Below are 6,508 nucleotides of genomic sequence, written 5' to 3' on the forward strand. Positions count from 1 at the left end.
AATTAGAAAGAGGGCTTGGTGAACTACATGCTGTCATAAATGAGGATCTCCAAGCTTTAGAGAAATCTGTTAGTAATCTAGAGGAGTCCCTGACCTCCTTATCTGAAGTGGTCTTACAAAACCGGAGGGGATTAGATTTACTGTTCCTACAAAAAGTGGATTATGTGCAGCCTTAAAGGAAGAATGTTGCTTTTATGTAGATCACTCAGGAGCTATCAGAGACTCCATGAGCAAACTCAGGGAAAGACTAAAAAAGCGTCAAAGGGAGAGGGAAGCTGACCAAGGATGGTTTGAGGGATGGTTTAACAAGTCCTCCTGGATGACTACTCTGCTTTCCACCCTGATGGGACCCCTAATGGTTTTGCTCCTGATGCTTTCAGTTGGGCCTTGCATACTTAATAAGATTTTTACTTTTGTTAGAGAACAAGTAAGTGCGGTCCAGATCATGATGCTTAGACAACAATATAAGGGCCTTCAGGGCAGAGAGCAAGATTACATTTAGTCCTTCCAAGTTCTAGGATTAGAACTTTTAACAAGAGAAAAAGTGGAAAATGAAAGGCCCAAGAATTCAGAAGCTAAGAAATACTATCATGCTCCAAGGGGAGCTTAAGCGGGCTCCCTGCATACCTCAAACTCCAGGCTTTACTCTCTGTTGAAAGCAAGTAAAGAATCCCTCTTCTCATTATAACAGAGCCCGCTCCTAATACAAAACTAGGTGAAAGGGCATGAGATAGCCCTCAAGGATGGGGAATGAGTAATGAAGTGAACCACTTATTTGATTTCTGTAAATAGCCTTACACTATAAGCCTTAATAGCCTACACTGTAAGCCTTAGCTCGCACCATAAGCTGTAGCAGCCTGCCTCAGACCACCAAGGTCATAGGAGACTGGTACCACACTCTGCTACTCCCACCCAAGGACCTGCGCAAATGCCGACCACCAAGGTCATAAGAAAATGATTGGACCACGAGGGGCTTGAACAAATTAAACTAATTGGCTTAGAAATTATGGGGTGGCACAAACTGACTGGCCAACACCCTGCAGGCTCCTAATATTAGAAAATGATTGGTCTAATGCACAGGCTTTGTTAGAAACCCTATAAAAACTGTCCTGTTCCTGCATTCGGGGCTCTGCAGTCCTCTACCCCTGTGAGGTGTACGACTGTGGGCCCCAGCGTGCTTGGAATAAAATCCTCTTACAGTTTGCATCAAGACCACTTCTCATGAATGATTTGGGGTGTCGCCTTATCCGGGCAGAGCGTGGGGGCCCCCTGCGGGGGTTTTGTCCCACACAAACATCTTCAAGGTCAGACAACAAGTCTGAGTCTTTCATTTGCATAACTAGGAAAATCCCATCTTAAAGAACTTATTTATTTATTTGGAGGGAGAGAGAGAGAGAAAAGAGAAAAGAGGCACACCAGGACATTTAGGCACTGTAAATGAACTCCAGATACATGCCTCACTTTATGCATCTGGCTTTATGTGGGTACTGGAAATTGAACCCAGGTTGTTGGACTTTTAGGCAAGCACCTTAGTGGCTGAGCCATCTCTCCAGGCCCATTCCCCTCTTTTAAGTGTAGTTTGCCCTTTGAGAGGTTTTAGTGAAGAACTTGTGATTTTGTTGTTGTTGTTGTTGTTTGTTTGCTTTTTGTTTTCTGTTTTTCAAGGCAGGGTCTCGCATTAGTCCAGGCTGACCTGGAATTCACTATATAATCTTAGGGTAGCCTCAAACTCATGCTGATCCTCCTACTTCTGCCTCCCTAGTGCTGGGATTAAAGGCTTTAAGACCTTGTTGTTGTTGTTTTTTTTACTTTATTATTACTTTTTTTTTTTTATTAGTTTTCAATTCAGCAAATACAGGCAGTTTGGTACCATTATTAGGCTCATCTGTGGCCTACTCCCTCCCCATTGGCCCTCCTTGTTGAAAAAATATGGAACGCTTCATGAATTTGCGTGTCATCCTTGCGCAGGGGCCATGCTAATCTTCTCTGTATCGTTCTAATTTTAGTATATGTGCTGCCCAAGTGAGCACAAGACCTTGTGCTTTTTAAGTGTAGTTAATTGTGAGAGCGAGAGAGAGGGAGAGAAAGACAGAGAGGGGGAGAGAGAGAGAGGGAGAGAAAGACAGAGATGGGGAGAGAGAGAGAGGGAGAGAGAGAATGAGAATGAATAAGCATGTCAGGGCCTCCTGCTTCTACATATGGAATTCACACACATGTGCAACTTTGTGCATCTGTGTTTATATGGGAATGGGGCAATTGAACCCAGGTCCAGCAGGCTTTGCAAGAAAGACCTTTAACCTCTGAGCCATCTCTCCAGCCTTGGCATTGTGGATTTTATGTGTACCTTGCTGATGAGTTTCGTACACATTGTCCCCCCAGGTCCCTCTTAGATTTGCCCTCTGGCCTCTTCTGTGGGCTCTGGGACTGTGTACATTCAGCTTCTGCTGTGAAGCTTGGGCGTCTCTAAGGAGACAGGACTGAAAAGACAGTGTTCGTCCTCATCAGCTTCTATGGATGGTTCTCCTGGAGGTGTTTCCTGCTGGGTTTCTGTCTTACTCTGAGTTACTGCTTACCTCCCCAAGCCTTTTCTCTTCAGAGCAAGAAGGGAAAGTCCTCTTCTCTGGACATATGCAACTTTCCTGGCTCATTTTTAGTCTCTCTCTAGCAGATTTTCTTTTTGATTCTTGGCTTGCTTATTTATCAATTGATTGATTTTTTTTTTTTTTTTTTTTTTTTGGTTTTTAAGTTAAGTCAATCCCCCACATTGGGGGCAGGGGTGGAAATTTTTCAGGAACTTAAAAAGCAATGTAGTTTCTAAGTTTCCTGCCTTGCTTTCAGAGCCATGACTGCGCCATTTGAGCTCGAACTCCGTTTAATGCGTTACTTTCCCTGTCTTAAAAAAAATTTTTTTTTGAGCTAATCGAGTTAATTAACAGTCTTATCTAGACAGGAGAGTAAAGTTTCTGCTCATCAGGCTTTTATTGAGTCCAAATGAGGAAAGAACAAAGAGAAAGTGAGCCCGAGGCATAGAGAGATACACAGACTGGTGGCATTGCTTTGAAGATGTTAAGTGGTCTTTCTTTTTTCCAGCTTTTTTTTTTCTTTTTCCCCAAACAGAACATCAGTCTTTCACAGATAAGTAAGAAAATACTAAGTAGCATTGGAGGCACTTCCATTTGGACCAAATCTCTTTTGTAAAGTAGCTGCAGGGCTTTTAAATAATTCAAATTGCATATGGTTCTCTTCAGAGCATTTTCCCCTTTCCAAGTCATCTGGCAATTATAAAAGAATTATTTGGATAACCACTTGTGCTTCTCTCCCCGTCTCCTTTGTCTTCTGTTGAGGCAAATTTCCTACTCAGGGACAGCATGTCTGATCTTCCTATGGGGATATATTTAAAAAGTAATCATTGCCCATGTAAACTTTACCAGTTAACATTATTCAGGAAATTCACCATAGCAAAAGGCAAAGGAAGTAGAAAAATCAAAGTGATTGTTACTCTGGGTTCAGTCCATTGATTTATAGGGGTATGAGGTTATTTCAGAATTGCCCCTTTAATGTATTTGTAAGAATTTTCTTAGGCTAATTTATTATTGCACAACATAGGCACATAGTTTTACTTAGTGACCCTTGAGGTTATATGAAAGTGTAGATTGCATTAGTCCTTGAAAATGTATCTTTCTGTCACATGAACTCTGTATCCTGTTGGGGAGGTCAACCAACGAGGTCAGACTCCCTTCTGTCCAAGTTCTTGATCTGGTCAATGAATGGATCTATACATGGACACAGCGGGCCAGCAAGCAACAATTTCATTTGGAAGAAAAACCAAACATGACCATGCTGGGAGGTGGGGTGGGTGGCTTCCCGAATGAGGCCCATGGTGAGGATGGTTGGGGTGGGGCTTTGATTTTTTGGGGGTGTTAGCTGAGGGGGCTCCTGAGGTGCAGTGGTTTGGCTGTCTCCTGGTTAGACAGGCTAGATCCTCAGACTGGGTCCACATTTAAGCCTCTGGAGTCAATGCAGCTGGTGGGTGAAAGCATCAGGCATGCTCTCATTTCCCCATGGGTCCTCCCTTGTGGGTTTGGGGCTCCCATAGACTGCCATAGAGTGGTCATCTAGGCTGGGGGGTTGTGGAGGTTGTGCATGCTCTGAGGGTTTATGACTGGCAGTGATCTTGAAGATCTTGGAGAGATCTTCTGTATGCAGAGCCCTTTTTCTTTCAGACTGGTCCAGAGGGACTGTTGGTTTGTCTCATTCACAGCAAGTATTAGTTAGATTGGGGGGAGGGAGGTGAAGCCTTTGCTCATAATCTCTGACTCCTACTTCTCTGACAAGCCTTTCTCATGCACTCCTGGCTTCTTTTCTATTAATATTTTACTTTTATTTGTGTGTGTGTGTGTGTGTGTGTGTGTGTGTGTGTGTGTGTGAGAGAGAGAGAGAGAGAGAGAGGGGGGGGGGGGGAGGGAGAGAATGGGCTTGCCAGGGTCTCTAGCCACTGCAAGCAGACTCCAGATGAATGTGCCACCATATGTATCTGGCTTACATGGGTTCTGGGGAATGGAACCTGCATCCTTAGACTTCACAGGTAAATGCCTTAACCACTAAGCCATCTCTCCAGCCCCCTGGCTTCTTTATAGTACCTTTCTTGAGAAAGACTTATTGAGCCTTTGCCATTTATGCCATAACTGCTTCAATTTCAGGCAGCATGGAGAACCCACGGAAGTTAGGAGAGCAGAAGGCAGGTGTTCTGGGGATCCGTCCTGTGCTTACTCTGCACCAATAGTGCAATGTGCTTAGCTGTCCACTTCCCAACTAGTGGAGAATTAGAGTAGGCTGAGCTCTTCTACATTCAGGATAGCTTTGTGAGTTAGGATGGTTCTCTAATGTGAAGAATAAATATGAGGTTATTTCTATATTGCACCATGGAATGAGCTCTTTTTCTTGGTGCTGTGAGGTGCTGCGACAAAATGCCCAACACAATCAACCTAAGGAAGAAAGGGTTTATTTGGGATCAGAGTTTGAGGGAATATAATCTAACATGGAGGAAGGCATGACAGCAGGAATGTGAGACAGCTGGTCATATTATATTCATAATAAGGAGGCAGATGGGGGGGAGAGAGAGAGAGAGAGGAAGAATGGAAGTACTCAGCTTTCTGTCTCCCTTTCATTCTGTCTGGAACCCTAGCCAATGGAACGGTGTCTCCAATGTTTAGAGTGAGTCATCCCTTTCCAATTAAATCCTTCTGGAAACACTCTCAAAGCCACACCCAGCCATATGCTTCCATTGTGATTCTGAATCCAGTGCAGTTGGCAAGGACAGTTGGCCACTAAGTGCATGCTCTTCGCCATCCTCGCGTGTCGATGGCATCGATCTAGTCCTCGTTTTAAGCACTGCCGTGTTAACTGCAAAGTGTAGTAGTTAGTGATTCTTTGCTTTTCTGTTAGTTTGTGAAATGGAGAGACTCCTTCATCTATCTGGTACACTATTGCGCCCTGTGTAGGAATAGATTCTTCCTTTCAGGTATGGTGGCACAGATGAGAGCTATAGTCTCCAACATCCTTTCACTACCTTTTATTTCCATTTACTCATGTTAAGGGAATATAAACAAACTTGCAAGAAGGGTAAACACAGAGTGCCATGTCTTCTCTTTGTTGTCTTAGAACACTGGTAGGCCCACCCAAAGATGACATGATTGGTCAGGAACTGTAACTTCCTTTGATTGTATCTCAGTATTGAATAATGGTTCCTTTTCTGTAAAGTTGCATGCTTATAGGTAGATTTTTATCTGTTAAAGAGAGATGGCTTAGCGGTTAAACACTTGCCTGTGAAGCCTAAGGACCCTGGTTCAAGACTCGATTCCCCAGGACCCACGTTAGCCAGATGCACAAGGGGGCGCACGCATCTGGAGATCAGGGGTTGGAGGCCCTAGCACGCCCATTCCCCCCCCCCTCTCCCTCTTTCTCTCTGTCTGTTGCTCTTAAATAAATAAATAAAAATTGTTTTAAAAAAGATGAAAATTATGTCTGCCCACTAGAAAACTAACCTTATAGATTATGAGCTCAGTATGATATCTTAACCATTCTCTATGATGTTCCATCTTAGCCTGGCTGCACTAAGCTAAACTAATTTTATTCAAGTATTTTTTTCTCTCATATGTTTATAATCCATAATTTTCTCTATTTTCCTTTTGAAACCAGCATTGCTGTCCTCCTGGTTCTCTTATTACTAAGTTGGCTAAATCTTTTACACATACTAGTTCTATATTTATGTGTTATATCTTATAATGTCTTAAAAATTATACTTTGACTTGCCACTCAAATGTGTGTACATACACACACATGAGTGTTTTTCTTTTTTTTTTGGAAGTTATCAATCAGAGAAGCAGTCACTAATTCCATTTGTTGAGACAAATGAAAATTCATATAAATTGATTTTAGAATCCAGCAGTACTTCAAGGACACACCATGTCTCATTATTTAAAATATTGATTTTCTAACAATATGTTAA

At 42.8% G+C, this 6,508-nt stretch overlaps 1 non-coding gene across 1 annotated transcript; it reads right to left on the reverse strand.

Annotated features, from left to right (window-relative positions):
• Positions 1-1,923: 1,923 nt before the first annotated feature.
• Positions 1,924-2,030, reverse strand: LOC123453369. The gene has a single exon (XR_006632762.1). It is a non-coding gene; the product is annotated as a U6 spliceosomal RNA (small nuclear RNA).
• Positions 2,031-6,508: the final 4,478 nt, after the last annotated feature.

Source organism: Jaculus jaculus, chromosome 11 (genome assembly GCF_020740685.1).
Source record: "Jaculus jaculus isolate mJacJac1 chromosome 11, mJacJac1.mat.Y.cur, whole genome shotgun sequence".
NCBI lineage: Eukaryota > Metazoa > Chordata > Mammalia > Rodentia > Dipodidae > Jaculus > Jaculus jaculus.